At 48.4% G+C, this 23914-nt stretch overlaps 1 long non-coding RNA gene across 2 annotated transcripts in view; it reads left to right on the plus strand.

The window, feature by feature from the left end:
- The window catches only part of LOC120614253 (uncharacterized), a 29156-nt gene extending 6167 nt beyond the window's left edge, over positions 1–22989 (plus strand). The window contains exon 5 of one of the 2 annotated variants that reach the window (XR_005655913.1): positions 18886–22989. This is a non-coding gene — a long non-coding RNA (uncharacterized LOC120614253). Of the gene's footprint in view, positions 1–7750; positions 8936–18885 lie in introns of those variants that run through there. The other variant, XR_005655912.1, reaches the window with a different exon arrangement.
- Positions 22990–23914: the final 925 nt, after the last annotated feature.

Consider the following 23914-nt stretch of genomic DNA (forward strand, 5'->3'; position numbering starts at 1 on the left):
TCTTTCATATTTTTTCAGCCAAGTTTTCATATTAATGTTTTCAAATAAAATAGCTAAGTGGAGAAACATGAAACCAGTAATATTGCTTTCCAGGTGTTCAGTTTCAACCTCAAAACACAAAAAGGAAAAAATCAAATGGGACAGAATAAATTTACACTGTGTTTTTAAAGACTTGAAACATTCACTTGTAAAAACACTCTTTCGACAAATAGAAAAATGATTCCCCGGTGAAAGAACATTTGCTATGATATAATACATAGTTTAATCAAATGAGAAATAAGGGCAAGCGTAGACAAATACTGAAGACGAACTTCTTTGTGCAAATATTCTTAGAAATCACCTTGGAGAGCTCCTCCCCGAATATAAGTATTTCAGCTGAGTTTACACAAAGGTGTTACCCATTGACATTAACAGGAGTCGGGCACTCATGCGTTTCTGACTAGTAAAAGGTCTTTTAATGATTGCTAAAGCCTCATAGAAAGGTCTATATGATTTCTTGTCTCAATTATTTTAAACAGGAATTCCTATTTCCATGTTCAGCTTTTCTGCTGATTAATTTTGAAACACAGTTTCCTAAGAATGAGGAGATGATCAGTTTCAGTTGTAAACTATCGGTTACCCTATTTTCTTTTGCAAACCTGCTTTGCGACTATTGTTTGAGCATCTGCGTGTTCACGTAACTGGAGATAACCTCTTGTCATACTTTGGCGGTGTCTGTGTAGGTGTTTCATCATGGGAGGGCTACTGTCTGCTGTGGGCAACCCATGAGTAAATTGTGCTTATTTCAAGTTTCTGTTTAAAGCCTGATGGCTTGTTTATCAAACTGACTTTTGGGGCTGTTAAAAAGCAAAAATAATTTATAATTAAAAACAATTCCTATTTCTTGTCACAGTAGAGAACACATGTTTTAGCACCCTAGGTTCGTCGGAGGCCATGTGCTCACGCTGCATACTTCGCCCTTGAGGTCACTGACCTGCAGGCCAGCCCCGCTCATGCCCTGAAGTGACATGGATCACACTGGCATTTCTTTCCCCAAGAGTTGTTGAGTAAGCTGCTTCAGTTAGAAGCCAAGGTCCAGCCTGGAGATGCAAAACTTAGAGGGCGCCGTTGTCTTAATGATTAGCAGAGCTGTGGCAGTGGATGCGCTCATCTAGGACAAAGGCAGAACAGTTTTTATCAGCTGTCTAACATCCAGGCCCTTTTTAAACATTTTTATATTTTTATTCCTTTCAATTATAGTTAAATACAGTTTTACATTAGTTCATATGTACAACATAGTGATTTGACATTTACATAATTTAACAGTGATCACCCCTGTAACTCCAATGCTCACCTGACACCATACGTAGTTATTACAATGCTACTTGCTGCGTCCCCATGCTGTGCTCTGCGTCCCCATGACTGTTTTGTAATTGACGGTTCGTACCTCCTAATCCCTTCCTCCTTCACCCAGCCTCCCAACCCCCTCCCATCTGGTGACCATCAAGACGTTCTCTGTATCTGAGTGTGCTTCTGTTTTGTTTTATTCTTTAGATTCCACATATAAGTGACATTTGTCTTTGTCTGACTTCGCTCGGCACAATGCCCTCTGAGTCTATCCGTGTCTTTGTAGATGGCAAGATTTCATTCTTTTATTGCAAATTCTTTGTCTCTTGTTATAGCCTTTGTTTTAATGTTACTTTGGTATAAGTATTGCTACCCTAGCTTTTTTTTCCTTTTCCATTTTCATGAAATATCTTTTTCCATCTCTTTCCTTTCAGTCTGTGTGTGTCTTTTTATCTGAAGTGAGTCTCTTGTAGGCAGCAAATTTAAGGGTTTCCTTTTCTTATCCATTCACCCACCCTATGTCTTTTGACTGGAGCATTTAATTCATTTACATTTAAAGTAATTATTTACAGGTATGTAGCTATTGCTATTTTGTTATTCACATTTTTCGTCTTTTTATCCCTTCTTAAAGAAGTCCCTTTAACAGTTCTTATAATACTGGTTTGGTGGAGACGAACTCCTTTAGCTTTTTCTTGCCTGGGAAGCTCTTTTTCTGTCCTTCGATTCTAAGTGATAGCCTTGCTGGATAGAGTCTTCTTGGTTGTAGGTCCTGGCTTTTCATCACTTTGCCTATTTTGTGCCAATCCCTTCTGGCCTGCAAAGTCTTTGTTGAGAAGTCAGCTGACAGTCTTATGGGAGCTCCCTTGTAAATAACTAACTGCCTTTCTCTTGGTGCTTTTAAGATTCTCTCTTTGTCTTTAACCTTTGGCATTTTAATTAGGATGCGTCCTGGCATGGGCCTCCTTGGGTTTATCTTGTTTGGGACTCTGCACTTCCTGGGCTTGTATGTCTATTTCCTTTATCAGGTCAGGGAAGTTTTCTGTCATAATTTCTTCAAAAAGGTTTTCAATTCCTTGCTCTCTCTCTCTCCTTCTGGTACCCCATGATGAGAACGTTGGTCTGCCTGATGTTGTCCCAGAGCTCCCTTAAACTGTCCTCATTTTATTGGATTCTTTTTTCTTTTCGCTGTTCTGATTGCGTGTTTTCTGCCACCTTATCTTCCACATCACTGATTCGATCCTCTGCTTGATCTAATCTACTGTCGATTCCCTCTGATGTGTTTTTCATTTCAGTTATTGTATACTTCATTTCTGACTGGATTTTTTATGTTTTCTATCTCCATTTTTATGTTTCCTATCCCTTTGCCGAAGTTCTCGCTGAGTTCATCCACTCTGCCCTTCAGTTCATTGCGCATCTCGAGAGCCCGTGTTTTGAACTCTGCATCTGGTCGCTTGCTCGTCTCCATTGCGTTTAGTTCTTTTTCTGGAGCTTTGTTCTCTTCTTTCATCAGGGGCAGGTTCCTTTGTCTCTCCATTTTGGCCGCCTCTCTGTGTGTTTCTGTGTATGAGGTCGGGCGCTGTGTCTCCCGGTCTTAGCAGAGTGGCCTTATGTAGTAGGTGTCCCGTGGGGCCCAGTGGCACAGTCTCCTTGGTCACTCGAGCCAGCTGCTCCAGGTGTGTGTCCCTTGTGTGGGTTGTACTCCAGGCCCTTTTTGAACAAACACAGCACCTTCCCCCTCACCTTCATTGGGACTCACAGACTCACTGTTCACATTGCTCCAGCTTCAGGTTTTGTCTATATTAGGAAACTAATATTTTTGCTTCATTTTCAAATTCCTGTAAAGTAAGCATTTCGAATATGCATCTTCAACTCTACATGCAAACGCCGGGGTGAGTAATAAGAGCAGCCCACTGGGTGTGTCACTCAAGTGAGGGGGTGGCTGCGGCTTCCCACCCACCTCGCAGGGTCCCAGGAGCAGCACGGGAAACCACCTGGTGCAGATCTTTGAGACTCAGTACGCAAAAGTCAGGTTTACATGACACTCCCGCTGGAAACCAATAATATCTACGTCCGGACATGTGCAGTGGGAAATCTTTGGTGTTTGCTTTTGGAATCTCTGGCGTGCTGTATCACCGTGATTAGTACTTCCATTCATTAGTACTCCCATGGCTGCAATGTGACTCCCAGTAGAGAGCTTTATTACCAGTATCGAGTCATTTGCATCTCAGCGTTTAATAGTTCTCTAATGCCAAGCCCGGCAAGGAGCACGGACAGAGTGGCTCGTGAGCCTTCATGGGAAGTCAGCGTGGGTGTTCTGCGTTCAGTGTGGGCAGTCTGGCTTCATGGTCAAGACTTCGTTAACTCCATGAGCTGGTGTGTAGTAAATGCCTTATTGCTCTGTAGTAAAATATGTCCTGCAAACAAAAATAGCATTCTTACTTTAAATCCATTTTTCATGCTTGCATTGTTTAGAAATTTGAGTGAGATCCGGGTACTATTTAATGGTGTTTTGCAAAGAGTACTAAGGATATCCCTGGACTTGCCTCAACGAATCATCTTGTCCCCAAAACTTCTGAGAGGTATAGTCTCGTAAAGCGAAATTCAAGGGCAAAAATAACCAAACAGCAACAGTAAAGAAATTTTACGAGTTGGGAATTTGGCTTCAGGCCACTGTCCGAAGCTCTGGTGAACCGGGCCAGGCAGGAAAGGCCCCTTCTCTTGAGCTCGTCAGGCTTGCCCGGCCGCAGGCGGAAGCGGCCGCAGGGACACTGTGCCCTCGGCACTCCCTGTCCGGGCAGCGCTGAGCGTCCAGGGGCCAGGAGCATGGAGAGGGAGCCCAGCACGAGCACCCTGTCGGCGTGCCCGTGCCCGGCGACCCGAACTTGTTCTCGTGCTCCAAACTCGGACGGGACAGGCCTCTGCGGCCCGGATCCCACTTACCCTGTCCTGCCATTGGGCTCACTGGAAGCAAGAGGCCGGCCTGTGGTGAACCGTAGCCCTTGAGAAAACTTTGACCCTTGAAAAAGCAGCTCAGTGGGTCCTCCGCTCTGAGCAGCCGTCAACCGCCCTCCCCGAGCAGGCGAGGAGGAGGTGGGCGCGGAGCTCCGGCCCCGGGGGCAGTTCGGGCGGTTCACGTGTTTGAACGCGTTTCCTAAGGAGAGCAGCACAGTGCTGTCTTCTCCTTTTCTGTTACATAGCTCTTTGATAAAAAGAGGCTTTTGGGGGGCCCCCAAGTCAGTGGAAATTAAATGCACCATCTTCTGAGCGGCGGGGCCTAGTGGAAGAGTCTAAGCACGTGCGCACCGTTTGCAGCAAGCCCCTGGCACCCACCCGGTGAGCAGGGCCGAGGCGCGCGGCCCGCGGGGACTGGCGTGCGGCCCGCGGGGACTGTGTGCCACAGGCCTCGCGCCGAGCCGGAAAGAAAGCGGCGGCCCCTCCTCTCCTCTGCCCGCTCCCGCGTCCCTGCTTCCAGTGTGCGAAGGGACAGAGGCAGTTTAAGAACAATGGCACCAAGGCGGAGGGGCTTCTCCCTGACGCTTGGAGCTCATCTCCCCTGAGTTGCCATGTCCCCCGCCATCGAGCGTGGGAGTGTGTGGGGCGCGGGAGTAAGGCTGGGTGGAGTAAGTGTGATCTGTGCTGAAGTCTGGCCATCCTTCTTTTGGAGACAGTCTGCCTGCGGGGAGCATTTGTTCTCCTCCAAGGGCACACTCGTCCCCACTGCCCAGGAGGCCTTCCCATGGTCCAGTGCTGCCTGAGCCTGGTCACGTCTGCCTCGTGCCGACTTTCATGATTAGAAAGGTCTCGTGGCTAACAGACATAAGCCATGTCCTCCAGCCAAGCCTCTGTGAGTAATAAAGATGACATGTGGTCCCTGCTGTTCTTTCCTTCGTGTTTCAGTTAGATCAGTGCTCGGTGGGAGACAAGAGTGTTATCTTATGCGCCCATCAATCATCTGCTCATCAGGTGACGAGGCACTGACCACATGAGTGTGGCAGACTGCCAGTGGCTCCCCACAATCTGCCGTTCCGTCGTGATTGGACATGGGTGCCCGGCTAGCCCTCTTGCCGCCAGGGGTGGCCTCGGGGTTTCGCACCACTGTGGAAAGGGGTCAGAGCGCTCACTTGCCTAAGAGGAAGTTGCTTCCCTGTGTCTTCCATCCGAGCACTGGACCGTAGCTGGGGCTCTGAGCCAGGGTGACTATGCAGAGGAGGAAGGAGTTGCAGGAATCAGCCAAGCGCCAGCATGGCGGGAACCTGAGTTGCCAAATGCCCTGGTACAGCAGACATGGCCCACTAGGCTACCCTGGACTATCGGGGAGAGAAACACTTGTCTCTTAAAGCCACTGTGTATTGGGACTCTTTGTTGTAGCAGCTTAGCCTTTAGTTTAAAAGCCAGGATCAGGTTGTTCGAGCCTTAAATAATATTATAAGCTCCAGAGAAGCGGACGGAATTTGAGCTGCTGAAGTCTTTAACTATGGGCTGGGCCTCTGGGGTATAGGTTCTGGTGTTTCAAAGAAATGAATGGCATACTTTCTAACCTAAAAGAACGTGACGACCATGGGCATATTAATAGGTTCCTAGATTAGTAGGTGAGACAGAAGCTCTGTGTGTGTGCTTCTGTCTACCAGAAAGGTGGCTGATTAAGCATATATATATACTTGCTCTAATTCTGTTTATTTGTGCCAGTTAGTTTTCAGTTACATGAGGAAAGTTTAATGGGGAAAATCTTCCCGGGCATTGCAGGCACAGAGAACAGCAAGCCTAAAGTCCGTGCACTCAGGGTCGGCGAGGACAGTGCGCCCAGCCCATGTCGGGGAGAGGGCCCCAGGGGTGCGCCTGGACAGATTGGCAGGTCAGGTCTGGGCACGTGGGGATAAGGAACTTGGATTTTACTGGAGGCGTGGTGACAGCCATTAGAAAGTTTTAAGCAGCTGAATGGCACAGATAGGTCCGCCTTTCTAAAGAACCGCTCCGGAGAAAGTGGGTGCCGGGGAAGAAGCCGGGTGCCTGTTAGGAGATAGTGCAGCAGCCCGGGCACGTGGCCACTGCACAGAGGTCCAGGCCTTCTGGACCATTTGGGGATTTTGAGCACAACAAGCCCCCTGTGTCAGCCGCAAAGGAATAAATGTGTTGGGCAAGACTAAAGAACTCAGTAAACTATCAGATTTTCTTTCATCTGGCACCGAGTAGCCAGAACATTCCTTCACGCCAAGCTCCAGTACTGCTGGTGGCTGCTCCTGACATGCCTTTGTTGTCAGGCAGTGAGTATCTTGGCTCAGCTCAGCCACCCCGAATGGAGCCTCGGCCACAGCTGCTTGCTCCTGGGATCATGACAGCAAAGTGCACATCTAGATGTTAGTTAATCACATGAGACACCGGCCAGCATGTTGGTGTAGCGCTGCCAGAGAAAGCGTCTGCCGAGTCCAGTTCACACTGTGGGCTGCGAAAGGGGTTTCTGGTGACTGTGGTGGACCTCTCGAGTATCACAGTGCTCCTTTACCCATCCCGACCCCAGCCCCTGGGCATGGGGTTCTCCTTGTCAGAACAGGGCCTGCTTCTAGAAGGACTTGCTTCTGTTACAGCGGAAGCATGGGCACCTTTCCCAGTGGTTTAGTTACTTCTGGGACTCAGAGAAGCAGGGCCCAGCTGGTTGACCTTACTCTGAGAAAAAGTTCATCTCGAGCACAGAGATTAGAACAATATGTCCAGTTCATGCTGACAATGTGATGTTATCTGTAGGTCATTAAAAGTAGCTGACACGGGCCAGAGCACTTTACAGCGATTATTGCGTTTAACCCTGATGACTCTGGCATTCTTATGCCCATTTTAAGGTTAACTTGCCAGAGTCAGTCACGTAATTAGTGCACAGCAGAGTTAGGATTCTGACCCAAGCCTGTGATTTTAATCATGTGGCTATAAATTTTTGTCCCTAGTTTTTCAGATATAGTACAGTCAATAAATATTTCATCAATAAGTGAATGAACGAGGAAGGAGTGAATGAGACATTTCCCAGGTGTCGAATCCTTGGCTGAGGCATGTCTTGCAAGAGTCAAGCTTGAGAAGTATACAGTTTATCTTCACCTTTCCCTTAGTTAAGTATTCACGGAAGACTTCCCAAAGAATTGCAGGTATATTTTGTGCAATTTTGAGTTTTGAATAGGAATAGAAAGACTGACTTAAAAGATTAAGAGGGGAAATGATTCTGTATATAAAGGATAACATGAAAAAAACATAATGAAGAAAATAGAGAAAAATAGAGTTAAACATCCCTTTGATTGAATCGAAAGTGTCTCATGAGGATGGAAAGACACTGAGTAACCTGTCGTCCGGGGGGTTATTTAGATGAGTGCCGAAAGCAATAGGGGTCATCTAAACCCAGAGGACGATGGTGTCATCGTTGGATGTTTTTATTATTTGGCCACAGCCCTTCACACTAATCAGGATGCAGAGAGATCCCAGCGTCGGGAAGTGGGGACAGGAAGCTTCGCTCACCGCCACCTGGATAAGTGACGGTGGACGCGTGGGGGAGGAGGCGTTTGAGGGCCTCTTTCCGGGGGAGGCGTTCTCCTCAGTGGGCAGGCGTCTTGGGTGCGAGAGACGACCACATGATTCGTTTCTTTCCTGACTTCTAAGCTTCTCTTTTTTATCTTACTGTTCTCCCTTTCATTATGTCAGAAGTCAGTATTTTTTTCCCAATAAGTATGAGGCCTAAGAAATTTTAAGTGTGAATACTGTTAACTCTTGATTATGTCACCTAGGGAATAGTAATACAGAATGTCTAAAATCCTTTATTTTTAACTTCAAAATTGCATTCAACGTTTGAAGTACTCAGGGCAGATAATTTTTCTCATTTTGCTAAGCTTAATAGTAAAGTAGATTTATATCCTCATAAAACATGTAACGGGAGGAGTTTCAGAAATATTGGGTTTTCAGGGGAATACCAGATAGAGATTTGAAACTTTCTCTGAGAAATACCTAAGAATTACATGCCTCACAATAATATAAATGTAAAATAATTTTTAGAAATATTTAGGAACCCTATCCTATTAATAGCTGCTTTCCAAATCTAAATTCTACTGGATAACTTCGATTCCAGAAAATAAATTATTCACAAAAAATGTAAAATGACAAAGGTTAAAACTGTGCAGTGTTGGGCAATAATTGTAGCCGTCACTTGAGTATGGAGGCAGCAGTGACTGATGAGGTTCACGACAGATGCGTAGAAAAGACCTAGGTGACCTAACACTAAATTCCTCGCGTAGGTTACCAGTCACCCTTAGGAGACTTTTTAACTGTGTACAGTTAGTTCTCTAACTTCTGAAATTTTGATAATGGATATGTATTGTTTAGAAAAATAAATAAAAACTAAGAAAATCTTGAATACTAAGCTGTTTGCTTGATAATATGTCCTTAAATTAAGGTGGCTTATCTGAGCTATGTAAATATTGAATGACTGTTTAAGGAATTGGTTTGAAAACCATAAGGTACTCTATTTGTTATTAAGGACGTGAGTGTTCTTGACACTAAATAAAATTTATATTGAAAAGTTAAATGCCAAGTTGTCGAGGGTGCCACAGGGAGTTCAGTCACCCAGCACAGAGCACAACTTCCGAAAACCCCCTTTTAATGCCTCTGTCTTTCTCCAGGATTCCACTCGTCACGGAAGCTGCACATACCTAGTTTTACTCTCTCCCAGAAAAACTCTTTCAGCTTTGCCAGCACAATTCCTGCCACTTCTTTCTCCTCCTTTAAGTAAAAGTTCCAAATGTGCGTGCACACCACTGTCAGCTAGACAAGCACGGAACGCAACAGCACCAAGCCAAGCCCACAACCATCCTTCTGTGCAGTCTGAGGAAGCTCAGTTTATCACACATATAATCTATAAATACCAAAGTCGCCCAAACTAAGTTACTTTTCCAAACGCAAGGAGGGAGTTGAAGCATCCCAGCACTTCCCACCCTGAGACCGCAGAACTTAAGGCGAACTCGCCGTGCTGTTCTAAGCTCAGATGAGACAGTGCAAGTCAGCATGGTCAGGCGAAGTGCTACACCGATGTACAGTTACTGTTTCGTTTCTTGCTGCCTATCCCCGTCTGCCCATGTAGTTCAGGTGTCCTGAGGTATCTGAAGGGCCTTGGAAATACAGATCTTCGCCAAACACTCTGTATAATATTTAAAGATTAGAAAGAACCAAAATAGCTGTAAAGGGAGAACTGATTAAATAGTACGGTGCTTCTACGACGGGAATATGTAATCATAAGTAATGACAACGAAGGAGCTTTTGAGCACGTACTGGGTACCAAGAGTGACTCTGAGTGCTTTGTTCACGCGTTAAATCACCGGGTCATTATAGCACCTGTGTGAGGGAGCTGGAGACCAGAGAGTTATAGCAGCCCAGTTTCAGGGCTAAGGAGTGACGGAATCGGGGTTCGAACCAGCAGTTTGGTCCCTGGTGTCCACACTTACTGCACGTCTGCTTGGCTGTCAGGATGGACAAGCAGGCTCCACATGTGGTGGAACGGAGTACTCCCCACGATGTTTCGGGGTACGGCCTGGGGACCATGTCTGAAGAGAAGGGAGGAAGGAGAGGGGGTCCCGGGAGAAGGCACGGTGTGCGTGCACGGACCTCTCTGGACAGGCGCACGAGAGGCGATAGCTGCGGGTCTGTCTGGGAGGGGCTCTGGGACCTGGAGAACAGGGTGGAACAGTCTACACGGTAGACGTCTCTGTGGCTTTAGATTTTTGTGCCACATACGTTACCAATTTAAAAAGTACATAGATTTAAGAACATCGTAAAACCCTCCGAATGAATTCTTCTAAAGCACATCACAACGACCTTGCAGTGCACCTCGCCTCCGTCCCAGCTGATGCGGTCTGCAGTCACAGGCTCACGTTGGAGGGCCAGGAGGCCTCACCACAGGGTGCCACCCTCAGGTGCTTCCTCCCTGTGCTGCTGTGCAGCCCGCACCGGCATGCAGCCAGGAAGCAGGGGCAGTCCCTCCCCAGCCACCCAGTCCCCAGCCTGCGCCAGAAGGCCTAGCCAGCCTCAGAGCTCAGAGTGGAAGGGGTCACCCAGTGACAGGCACATGGAAGTTGTTTAATATTTTTTTGCATAAATAAGAGCAAAAAGGGAAGAGAGAAAAAAGTAGCTGTATAAATTGATGTGCCCCATATCTGTAGCGGTGAGATTGCGTTTTCAACTGCATCTAATAAATTGGCTCTATATCCATTCCAAAACAAAGCTCCCCGAATGACCTGAGCAAGAGCCAGTAGCTTAAAAGTCATCAATCATACGAAAAGTTCCATTTCACTTACCTTCTCCCTCAGAAGTGGGCGGGTGGATGTGGGTATGACTCGTACATCATGACTCGTACCATTTATCCGGTACGGAAAAATCTTTGAAATTGATGAAAGCAGAACGCAATGTTCTACTTAGGACTGCAATTTTAAATAGGGACATGTAGGACCCGACGTCAAGACAGAGACTTTTGAGGTTGTGGTTTTCCGATCCGTTTGGCTACCAGACGAGACAGAGCTCTGTGGCTCTTTAACACCCCAGGGGACCAAAAATACAGCCTATGTCCTGACGGCATTCATGATTTGAAGGTGTTCGAGCCCAAATTAAGTTCCTGGTCTTGACAAGAGGGCAGTGTAAGAAGTTAAGAAGACATTCCGTTTTGAAACACGGGAAGAATACGCCGTCAACGGCATCGTTCCCGCCGCCGTGTCCTCCCTGTGCCGGCCGCGCCCAGCGTGGCCACGGCACTGGCCGCGCGCCCTCTGGAGCACGCGTGGGCTTGTGGCCGCTGCGGCCCGTGGACCGTGAGTGGCAGCCACGCGCGGGGCGTGTGAGCAGAGGTTTTCAGAGGCGCCACAGAGTGCTGCCACCTCTTCCCTCTCGCTGACCATGGCTCGGAGCAGACTCCGAGATCGTCCGAGCGGCTTGGTGTCCCAAGTGAGAAGGAAGCCTTTGTCGAGCTGCTCGCTGCCGCCGTGTGACCTGAGGGGAGCCGACGGACACGGTGGCGTTGGAGCACCCGTGCTGGGGCTGGAGCGTTCTCAGCGACAGGGAGGAAGGCAGCGAAGTGTGCGTTCCTGTCGCGCCCCCTCACCCCTTCGGGCCGGCAGCGCGGGTGTCCCGGTGCTGGGTCGCCCCCTGGCGCTGCGGGCCGGGCCAGCGTGAGCGCCCGTGCTCCCTGGACTCGCACGGAGGGACATGTGGCGCTCAGGGCGTGTTTGGCCGGCCACGGGACGCTGTCGGCGGCGCTGCTGGGACGGCGTGGGAGGCCGCGGGCCCCGTGTGGGGAAGCAGATGCTGTCAGCAGAACGCTCGCTGGTGGTCGCGCGAGGTTCACGGCCACTCGGGAACGTTCTCGGTATCGGGGGGCTGCCCGCTCTTGGGAAGGGGGTGGCACTCAGGGCCGAGGAACCAGCAGGAACGTGTGCGAAGCACCAGATGACAGACAGCTTCGCCGTGCGAGCCGCGCCTTCCCTGTGCTACCGCCGGTCATGCAGGGGGCCGTGATGATCGCGGCTGTGTCCAACGAAGCGCTAGCTACAGAGACGGGGCACCGGCCATCTTTGGCCTGTAGCCGCACTTAGCTGAGCCTCGATTTAACAGAAGAGAAATCGGAACTCTGTTTCACCAACACGACACTCAGAAATCCAGTGTCGGCTAAAGAGAGGTTGTTACACACACCTCATCCAGAGAACCTTGAAATGACCTTGCTCGCTCAAGAAGCCATCAAAACCATGAAGGGCATCACCCTGGGAAACTGTCCGGAACGTTTAATGATAAACCCTAGGTCATCAAACACAATAAGAGGTGCAGATGCCTTGATGCGGGTCAAGTGCGGACTTGCTGCAGCGTTTGAGCACCTAGAAGCACCAACCTGTGAGAAGACAGGACACGTAGTGGCAACCACACTACAGGCTCTGAGCGCGTGGAAAATACAGAAGTCAAGATGCAAGTGCCAACAGGAAGTCATTATGCCACCCTGGGTCACTGAAATGTGCACAGTCATTCTAGATGTGGATTGTCAGAAAGAACATCAGCTCTCAGCACCCGCCGGGGGAGAGGCCGTGAGTCCCTTGAGGAAAGGACACTGGAGCAGGGAGTGCCTTGCTGTGTCTGTTACTTTTCTTGGGAGAAAAAAAAATAATGTATGTTCCAAGAAAGTTTTTTTCTTCGCTGAACAAGAAATCAATTTAAATATGATACCTTTACCTGAAGTCCAGAACATTGAAATACGAGTTTCTTGGGAGTTCTGATCATTAATTTTTTTGGAATCAGGGCGACAGCGTTCTCCATGGCTTCTTCGGAAAGAATGCCATTCCCGTGAGGATCAGAGCAGGGTAACTTTGAGACCAAGGGTGAGCGGGGGAGTTTCTAGCTCCTGAGACCGCAGGTTTGCGGGCTCCGTGCCTTCACGTGTACCTCGCAGCACAGCGGGGTGGTCACCGTCACACAGCGAGAAACCCGGGCATGGGCGGGTCCTGCCCGCGGCTCCGCTGCATCTGGGACACAGCCCTGCCCGCCTGGCTGAGGTCAGACCCAGAGCCACACTCGCGATCCCTCGTGTTCTTACTGGGCCTTGTCATCTCCCACCGACCAGAGGCCCCCGTTCAATTTAGGCGAGGTGTTTGAGTTGTATGTAGATAACAAGTAACAAGTCCTACCTAGGTCATTTTACTTTCTGAATATCAATCAGGATATATTTTTCCTGATTTATGTTATAACCAAACCAAACACTTTAGTTGTTTCAGAGGAAATGCATGTATCTCAGGAGAAAAAAAGTTATTTGCTAATGTCATGGTTTTTTGCCCGAGGTTTTATGTTAAAAATAATTTTGCCAGAAGCATAGAAATAAAACCTTCGTTCTGCTGCCATTCTTGTGTTCTTAATTTGTAATGTTACATCTTTGTTAGAAAGCCTTTGAGTAGAGCAAAGAGAAACTCTTTGTACGGTGGGAGATAATACAATACATTTGGATATAGTAAGAAAAGCTGTGACCCAAGGTTACATAATTCCAGTGAAATTATATTCAAATTAATGGTGGGTCTATAAAAATGAGAGCACTTCGTAGGATACAATATGCTGGTATCTAATTTATAGTTAACTAGTGATGCAATGGGCTACTTTATATTTAAGGTTAGATCTCTCGTTCAGGAATGTGAAGTCCAGCTGTCACAGTGCTCCAGGGAGAAAATCAGGAGTCGGCTGGGAACCAAGGAGACGGAGGTCTGCTTGCCGCTTGAGGGTTTACCATTCACTGTCTGTGTGACCTTCCGCAGGTCGAGCAACCTCTCTGAGCTTTATTCTCCTCTTCTGTAAAATGGGAAGGAAAACATCCACCTCATAAAGTTGTCATAAGAGTTAAATAAGGGCAGTGAGCTCCCAGTGCACACAGAAAATGTCAGTTCCAATCACTTTATGAAATCAGGTAGCATTCCTGAACCCTGGACAGAAATGTGGTTTCTATTTTCCTATAAAGATTTAAGTGTTAGGTAGCCCATTTTTACATCAAAAAATATGTGGAGAAGAAAAGTTGTATTCATTAAACAAAATTTCATTCGAAATTCAAGTCCTACCGTTATAATGCTAACGAGCATTGCATTTGAGTTACCAGATATTTAACTCAGATTAGTTTGTGTTTTTACCTTGTCTTTAAAGGTTAAATTTTAATCATGTTTTGTGTATGCATTCTGGAAGCAAAAAGTGTATCTCATCTTGAATCCTGTAGCATAACCCAATCCAAGCACACTGTTGTTTTTTTAAACTTTGATTATTTTTTAATTATATAAGTACTGCGTTCGTTGTAGAAGGATTAGAAAATACAGATAAAAAAAAAAACCCACTATCCATAAGTCTACGAATCAGAGATAACCGCTGATTATATTTGGTGTAGGATCATTGAAACATGTTAAAATCCATATTTATACACATATAATATGAATATTATAACTATATATCACTCTAAAATAAATGATCATCTCTCTTAGTCAAATATACTTCTGTAATATATTTGCTGCATCATATTTAGTTGTTTGCATGTGGTATAATTTAGGTAAATCCCTTTGTATATGCTAAACGATTTCAAATTATACTTGAAAAACATGAACACCATTCTCATTGAGAGTTCACATGTTTTAAAAGACTGAAAACTAAACCTATAGCTATGAAATGCACTACATCTCTACCCTGCTAGTCTCTCATAAATATTAGAATAATGGCAACTTGTTAATTCTTGAAACGTTGCCCTCCCCAGTATGTTTACTTCATGCGAAACCAGAATCCTGTCATTCATAAAGTATTTCCTGGGTGCCTTTTTTCCCCACCCTAATTTATCTCTATTTTTAATTGGAGTATCTAGTTCATTTACCTTTAGTATGATTACTAATATGATTGAGTTTTAAGAAAATCATATTGCTTATTGTTTTCTATTTGTCCTGTTTTGAAATACTATTATTCCTTTCTTATTTTCTTTTTGACAAATATATTTTTTGTATTCCATTTTTCTCCTTTGAATTTTTATCTATAGCTCTTTTTTTAGTATTTGTGCCAGTTATATAGTATTTTTCTGTAATATAAGAACCTTCTAAATAATATTTGGATTTATACCCTTCCTGTACTTTGTACTATTATATTAATGTCAGATATTTTACCTTTACATATGATCTAAACTCCGAAATGTGTCGTTATTATTTGTACTTTAAGCAGTCTATGTTTGTGTCTGGATGACCTGCGCCTCTGTTACATTATCTGTTGTTTTCCTCGGTTTCTGTCACCCAGTTTTGTCTCTGTGTGCCCGATCTTTAAATTCAGTGCCAGTTGTTGTGTTTGAAAAACTGTAGAGGTTATTTGATGCCTAAGAGAGTTATCTTCTTCCCAAGTAAGATCTACATTAGTTTCTGACAGGTATCTTTAGACAAAAGTGGGTCAGGGGTCGAGGTGAGTCAAGCTGTGCTGTGTGCGGTCCCGTGGGGGCTCTTCCTGGTTACCCTTCTCCTCAGGTGCTGTCCTTGGGGACCCCACCTGAGCCTGGGGGCTTTGCCGGGGCCCTCCCCTCCTTGGCAGGCCCCGCACTCCCAATTTTTATCCTCCTAAACTCACAAGTCCTTTGAAAGCCCAGTATAGCTTCTCAGCTCTGAACTACCTCTGGTAGAATTAACTAATGTCCCTGGAGTTGAAAATGGCCCAAATTTCAGGCTTGTCTTTCTGGATTTTCTTCTTCTGGTTTTTGGTCCAGGAATTCATCTCTGTCTTTGTAGCTCTCCAATGCACTCACATTTTTAAAAACAATATTTTGTCCAGCCTTTATTTATATACCGCCCTATGGTTATACCTATAATTATTTTGATGCCTTCCTAGGCTTTCAGTAATACTAGTTCTGAAAAACTTTAAAGTGTGAAATATAATACATTTAGAAAAACTCATGTCAAATATGGGGACGACCTAATCACTATGACGTGACTATGCAGCGTAACTGGCACGAAGGTCGTGGCTTTTCTTTCTAAGTGATGCCATCCCAGGGCGAGTCCCCTGGCATCCCACAGCGGCTGGCCCGGCGAGGGTGCCGGCGCATCGCAGTCACAGGCACCGAGAAACGAGAGTTCGTAAGTGATGCTTACGTAGAAATAGCAACTTCATCTCAGGAAACTTATTCTGGCGTAGAGTGTACGTTCTTCTTAGCGGAGGCAAAATAAGAATATCCTGAAGCTGGTTCCGGACCGAGGTTTAAAGTAAATACACACCACGGGTAACTCAGAGAAGGGGGGGATTCATTGTGTTGTTCACATACAACACTTTTTCTACCGCAATTGGGATAAAGAGGTTTGAATGTCAAAAAAGTAGGGCGTTTCAATTGAGGAGAAATAATTCAATACCATTCATGAATTTCATGCGTTTTAAAAGTCACTATCTCTTACAAAGTTGTGTAAGCATAGAAAAGATAAAATGGTGAGAACATCTCGTAAAAGAATAAATGGCAGAAAATGAAATGCGCTGAGATTAGTATACAAAACCTTTTCTAAGGTTTCTGTACCGTTCTTTAAGAATGGTACACGTTTGACTCTGAATTTCTTTTAGTACCGAAGCAAAGAGGGAAATACAATCAGTTTCGAGTCACAGGACTACAAACGATTGAACATTCACAAACAGGCCAGTGGTTCAGGAAATGCACAGCTGTCCCGGCACTTACATCTGAGAAAAGATTCCGCCGTGGTCCTCACCCACGAGCTCCTTTGACGAACGCGTCGAGGGGAATGGCACTGATTTATTGCTGACCGAGAATGGCGAGGCACGTTAAACATGGCGCGGAAAGTCAGTTGCCGAAATGGACTGAGTGAACAATCACAAGGACAATTTTCAGTTATTGGTTGAGTAGAGGCGCAGTGCCAGGCGGCACGTGTGGGAAACGGATGAGTCGCGCACAGCGTGGGATCTGGCACCACACACGAGGGGGGATTTTCTTCCACAGAAAGAGGACAGGCAGCACCGTGGCGTAGGAGTCACATTCTCAAGTGGCTGGGGGAGGATCGAAGGAGGCAGGATAGTGATGCGTCGGCGTGGAGGAGAACTATAAACCAGTAGAGTTTGAGGAAGGGGTGCAGATCAGAACGAAACAGGGAAAAGCTAAGAAAAGATGACGGCATCTGGAGCGAGGAGCCAGTCAGTGGCTTAAAGCCAGGAGGTGACAAATCAGGTTGTCCTGGAAAAAGACTCCTCTCGAAGCAGGGTGCAAGATGAATCCGTGTCAGCCCTGAAGCTAGGAAGAAGACATTGCCAAAGTCCAGGAAAGGAATCGTGTGCTTCTGCATTAAAATAGTCGCATGCGTGTAAAGAAAATGATAGATTTAAAGATATTTAGGACTCGAATCCATACGACTTGACAGTTGATGGACATGAGAAGTGAGGGAGACGAAAGCGCTTCGAACGTCTCCTGGATACAGTCAGGGAGGGCCGATTCCGCTGGCCCCCCGGAGACGGTGGGAGGGCTTGCTCCGTAAATTTCTGAGTGTTTCACTCGTGACGCGTGTGGTACATGCACAGGGAACCATCTAGAAGGCAGTAAGATAAACGGGCCTAGGGCTCAGGCAGGAGATCTGAACGCTGGAAATAGGAGGCATCACTATAGAGTGTCGGTCGTGAGCCGCTGAGCCTCAGCAGACACAGCACAGAGAGAACAGTGGGGTAAAAGGCACAGTGCGCGGTTCTTCAGGACCAAAGGGCTGGCTCATGGTAGAACGAGAAGGTGGAGAGGAAGGCCACGGACCGGTGGTCAGAGTCCAGGGCGACTTTCCAGAGCGTTCGTCCGCTGTAACTGTGCATTCTGTGTCTGTTGAGAAATATTCCACAGATTAAAGAACGTTCTGGATGTTCCCGATTACTTCTCTAATGCTTTAAGAAGCATACAGATGGCCGAGATAGTGGGAGGGTCACCTCGTTCCTTTCCCCAAAAATTATGCAGTGCCCATGAAATACATGCCCAAAGATAAATGCGAAGCTATTCCCACCCTCGGCATCAGGTGTGGCATGGCACTGCACGTTCGGGAAATATGTCACTAGCAGGAGGCTGTCACGTAAAGCAGCGAGGGGCTCCGTGTGCGCAGAGGAGGGACGCGCCCTCCCCCAGCCAAGCCCTCAGGCGTTGTCTTTATGATGAAATAATTATGAACATGAACAGGAAAGGTGGGAAGGAAGGAGCTCATCAGAAGAGACTTAAACCAGAGGAGAACTCATACCTCAGAAGAGGACCGAGATGAGGCCAGCTCCCACACAGCCACTGTCCTCGGAGGCGCTTTGATTCCCCTGAGACGTGCTGAAGCAGAAATGAGCTAGCCCATGGGAGCGGAGTGTGTTTAGGTTTTGAGGGGTGATGCTTCTCCAAATGACATATCGGAAGCTTCCCTTTCCTACCCCAAATCATAGAGCAAATACATTGTCCCTCCCTTCTATACTGAAGGGAGTCATTTCTCATTTAGGCAAAAAGTGATATTATCTGCTAATATCGTCTAAAAACACCTGCTCATAACATGCTGTTATTCGGAATCTGCCTGTACAGTCAGGACGAGGGGGAAATACAAAGCAGCCGTAGTTATGAGTAATTCACAGAGGAGTGTGGAAAGGCGTCCTACAATAATTAGTCACACATTTTTCCATCGTAAAAGAGAATACAGATCCTAGCTAAACTTTTCTTGATAACTGGGTGTCGCCACTATGACTGCGTGTGTTGGAACATGCCACGGCTCTGGGCGCAGGCCCGTAACTCACCGAGGGACAGCACAGATCTCAGGCAGCCGCTTTCTTACGTTTAGCTGAGAAGCACACATTACTTTAATGATTGTGGATTTCTAAGATATTTGAGAAAGAATAGTGTGCTGATACAGTACTTATTTTTCAAAGCGTATACACAGAACATCCTGGGAGCCAGCGTGCCGAGATGTTATGGGGACTAAATCTGGAAGGTGGCAATTATTATATTTTTGTAATTTTTATACTTTTAGTTTTTTCTCCTAGAAAAATTACTTGTTTTTTAAAAGAAAAATTCCCCTATTTCAGCGATGAACGCAAAGTGAAACAAGACGTCCGCTGCCGTGGGCACCAGGAAGACGCACTACGAGCCGAAGGCGGAAGCTCTTGCTTGTCCCGTCTCCTTTTTTACCTCCTTTTCCCTTTTTCTTCACATTTATTCGGTCATCGATTCGAAAGTTTTTGCTGAGCATCTACCATGTTCTCTCTCTGTCCCGGGTTCTAAGATTCTAATGGTGACCCGAAGCATGGGTGTCCGTTCTCCTGCTGCTGACCAGTGGCGATCGCGTTTGGACTGGTGGACAGATATTCATGAGTCATTACACGCACTCCGAAAAAAATGTGGAAGGACAGCTGCGCCCCCACCCGGGGAGCCAGGGCGCCAAACGCAGCGCAGGCCGTAGGATAGAGCAGGCTCCGGAAAGAGCCGGAAATACGAACTACTGAGCAGATCTGAGCTGCTCTCTCTGGGCTGGACACAGAGCTGCCAGCTTCTGTGAAGGCTCTGGTTTTGAAGGCCATCATTAGGAAGTGAGAGTGATCTTTTATTCTGATTAACAAGTCTAAACTTCAATGTCTTGTCTTCTTAGGTCACCATGTCGCCTCTTTCAATCACCTTTTTCACTCGGTTTTATTTTCTCTGTGTGTGCGAAAATCCCTCACATACGCTAGATAAGAGGGTGTTCGTTTACTCACTCTCATCCCTTATATCTCGACAACTATATCTCTAGTATTTTTTAAAATTCTAGAGTATGAACTCTAGAATATCAAACAACTACGAACAGCTATTTTTTTTCCTATCCTGGAAAGATATTGGTTTATCTTTTTCTGAATTAAAATCTCTTATTTTCTTGAGTGTGCAGACAGCAAGCAATATGTACTAATTTATAGGAATTTAGAAGTTCAAAAATGAGGGAGTGGGTTAGAGTCGGTGAAGGGCAGATGTTTTCATTTAACAGGGATGAAGTAGGGTAAATGAGAAGCTGAGTTTGTAAACATTGCATAAGACGTTAGTGGTAGAGGTGGTATTCAAACCCAGGATTTTTCAAATTCCAAATCCTATGATTTTTCTGTAGTGTATCTGAATATTTAGGATAACATTAATGCTGTATTTTAGGATATATAGATTTATATAAGAATATATTATTTCAGTCTATCTGCAAAGTGAATTTTTGACAAGCTTTTCCAATGTTCTCTTTCTGCTGCATTAAGTTCGCTTTATCGGATCATAAGCTTTTAGTTTGCTGACTTAAATTTTTAGACTTGACATGCAAATAGATATTTGACTCATAAACAGGATGAATAAAGTTTCCAAAGAACATTAAGATACCACCCACTGATGCGAGACATTTCTCAGCAGCTGGATTGTATTTAGGCCAGAAGATGGCAGAAGAACGACAGCGATGGGAACCTGCACGCGGCAGCCGCGGGCTCCGCCTTAAAGGGCCCGTGAGAAGCCAGTGTGTGCTTTTATAGTTCTGTCCTTCTCCTGACGAAAGGAAGCATTCTTTTCCCTGTGAAACTTTCTCCTTTCTTCGAAATTACAGAATGACTGCAGAAAAACAGAACACAAACATAAGAAAATAAAAGGAACACCACTCGAATCTTAACCACCTGGAGACGACAACCACTAATGTGAGCGGCGCCCGGGCCGGTGCGTGCGCGGAGGGCGGGGCGTCTCGCCTCTGGGGCTGGGTCTGCGTGGAGGGACCGGCGCTACGCCCGGAAAGGCGGGGTTCACATCTGGAAGACCGAAATCAATCCCGAAAGTGCTGAGCACCGGGACCCGCATGTATAACCGCGCTCCAGGCTTGAAGGTGGACAGTCCACACGTATGTGGAGTCCCACGTCCAGGTCAAAGACACCAGGTGCCATTCTTGCTGAATGACATTTCACGTGTGGAGCGACAGACCCCATAGTTGGAGGGCCAGGTCCCTGCTTGCAGATCGAGATTCCGTACATGGAGTGCCAGGTCCCAGGCCTGGAGACCAGCTCCATGTGTTAGTGACAACATGGAGGGCGTTAGTTTACAGGATTCGGGACCATGAGAGGCAGCGGCACACAGTTGGCTTCCTGTGCGGGTCCGTGCAGGGTTGCCTGAGACGGGAAGCCCCCACAGCGTGAGCGGGCTGCTTGCCATCGGGGGATGGCAGAGCCAGGGAACTCCGGGGGAGAGGAGGCTGGGGCGGGGCGCACGTGTCTAAGCGCTGTCTCCGGGTCGGAAGCTCCAAGGGCGGCAGCTGGGCATCTTGTACTGCCTGCCAGGCTCTGCTGTATCAAGGACCAGAAGACGCCGGGTGTGGTTTCGCAAGCTAAGCGAAGCAGGCGGGCGGTCAATGGCTGGAATTCTGTTCTGGGGCTCTTTTTAACTAATTGGATTTGTAGAAGTTTAATTGTGGCGCTAGCACTAGTGGGCTTCTGAGGTAAGAGTTCTCAGCCAGCACGAAGAAATAAACGCCTTGGGCGTCACTACCTAGAGGCCATATTTACACGACACAGCTTCTGTAACTGAAATGCAGGTACCGTGTCTGGATTGCCAGCTGCCGTGCTTATCAGACCGTGTTCCGTGATTGAAGAATGAGATTCTGGACATGGAGTGCCAGGCTCCTTGCTTGTAATGCCAGGATCCAAGCTCCATGACTTCAACGCCAGGTCCTATGTCTCATAGCCTGACAGAAGGCTGTGCTGTGTCTCATGCTGGAGTCCCTGCTTGTGGGTCCATGCTCCACCCTCGAATTTGAGATTACACGTTGGAATGCCAGGTCCGGGGCCAGTTTTCATGCTCAGAGATTCAAATCACACAAGTAAGTATCGGGTTCCGTGTTTATAGTGTGGAGATATAAATTTCTTATGGTGCATTGGTCTGCTTAGGCTGCCATGACAAAATATCATAGATTGGGTGGCTTAAACAACAAAAAGTTACTTTCTCACAGTTCTGGAGGCTAGAAGTCCAAGGTCAAGGTGCCAGCGAGTTCCGTTTCCGGCGAGGGCTCTTCCGGGCTCGCAGGCGGCCCCTCCCACTGTGTCCCACGTGAGCTTCCGTCCGCGCGCAAACAGTGGCGGGTGAGCTCTGGTGTTTCTTCTTCTTACAAGGACGTGAGGGACACCAGACTGCGGCCCCGCTGTGAAGACCTCATTGAGCCCGAGTTACCCACTTCAAGGCCCTGTCTCCAAACACAGTCCCTTTGGGGCGTAGGGCTTCTGCCCCAGAGAGCAGCTTCCCCGCTCTCGTTGGAGAGCCAGCGCCGGTGACCGAGGTGCCTTTGTTCGCGTCCGGAATGGCGGCTGGCGAACGCGCGGCCGTTCATCCCCGTAACGCATGCCCGGAGCGCCGGCCCCGCGCTCGTCTGTCCAGGCTCCGGGCTTGGAGGTCAAGGTTCCGTCCTTGCGGGGCCACACGCGGCCCGGCCCCGGAAGCCGAGGTCGCGCACGCGGAAGTCCAGGTTGCTCCCAGGAGCAGAATCCGCGCGTGGGGAGCCGCGACCCGTGGCAGGAGTTCAGACGTCCGTGCCTTGGGTACCAAGTGGCCGTGCTCAGTTTGGAGACTGAGTCGCCCGGGAGGTGCCGCTCGCCCCGCTCCGCCGCCGCATTCCGCACGTGGATTTCCAGGACCCCCGCGAGGACACGTCTTCCCGGGTTTGGAGAGTCGGCGCGAATGACTCAAGTACCAGTGACACACCTGCGGAGCCAGATTGCGCGCGTGGGACAGGCACTGCGCACGGGACGCCCCGAGTTCCCAGCCGGCGCGCCTCGGTGTTCTGCCTGGAGTCCGAGAGTCTTCGCGTGAGAAGCCGCATCCCACGCTGCCGGGCCCGTTTTCATGCGGGATGTGGAGCCCGTGTGCGGGGAAGGCGAAGTTCCTTGCCTCGGCGCCTGGGGACGCGTCTCAGAGGGACACTGTCCGCGACTCCAGCGCCAGACGCCCGGTGCGGGACGCCACACTCGCCACGGCGCGGTCCGCGCGATTCGGAGCCCACACGTGGGAGGTCGGTGTTCGCAGCGCCCAGCCCCGTGACCGGGGGGCCGCATCTGCACGTGTGGAGCGCGGGTCCCCACGTGAAGGGCCTTCCAGGGGCCCCACACGTGGCGCGTCCCCTTTCGGGCCCGTGGGGCGGAGTTCCGTGTCGGAGAGTAAGTGAGTTCCACGGCACAGTGATGAGGTTCCTCGTGGGACGGTCACTACTCGTCCCACACTTACAGGTGCCGGAGCCACACCCGGAGGGCCCGGTTCAGTGCCGGAGCAGCAGGACACACACTGTGGGCTGGTCTGTGCCTGGAGAGACGCGTGCCGCCCGGAGGGCGCAGTCCCGTGAGCGGGGAGGCCGCGTCCTGCGCCTGCGGCCGGGTTTGTAGGTAGGCAGCCAGCTCCCACTCCTGCCCAGAGCGCCGGGTCCTGTGTGAAAAGCCAGGTTCTGTGCTTTCTTGGAAGGCAGAATTCACACCTAAAAGTCTCAAATCAACGTCTGAAAGGCCAGATTCCACACCTGGTCGCTAAGATTTAATTCTCCTTGGCTCACGTTCCACACACAGTTCGGGGCTCCTCCTTTGCTGGGTCAGATTCTGCGTGAGGGCCAGGTTCTGCCCCTTGAGTGTGAGGTTCCGTGCCTGAGGCCAGCATTCACTGCCCGCCGACCGTGCTTCACACCAGCAAGTCCAGGGTCCATGCCCGCTGTCCAAGGTCTGGGCATGTGCAAGTTCCATATGCAGAGGCAGCTGGCAGGGCCTCGGTGGCCTCAGGGCCTCCGTGGCCTCAGGGCCTCCGTCCACGTCAAGAAGGCAGGTTTCACGTGAAGAGGGACAGAGTTCACACCCAGAGGAGCTGAGCCTATGTGTACGGGGCACGTTCCATGACTCACGCAACTGTCCACACTGGGGGCCACGTCCAGTATGTGGGGCAGAGTTCAAACCCAGGCAAAGGGGAGGGAGGCCTCACTCCAGGCCTGCGACACCAGCTCCCTATGCTGGGAGACCCTTTCCCACCCAGGACCCAGGCCAGAGCCTGGGGAGCCCGGTTTCCTGGCCGGAGGGCAGGGCCCGCGAGCCCAAGCAGGCAGTTCGG

Source organism: Pteropus medius, unplaced genomic scaffold, assembly GCF_902729225.1.
Source record: "Pteropus medius unplaced genomic scaffold, Ma_sr-lr_union100, whole genome shotgun sequence".
Taxonomy (NCBI): domain Eukaryota; kingdom Metazoa; phylum Chordata; class Mammalia; order Chiroptera; family Pteropodidae; genus Pteropus; species Pteropus medius.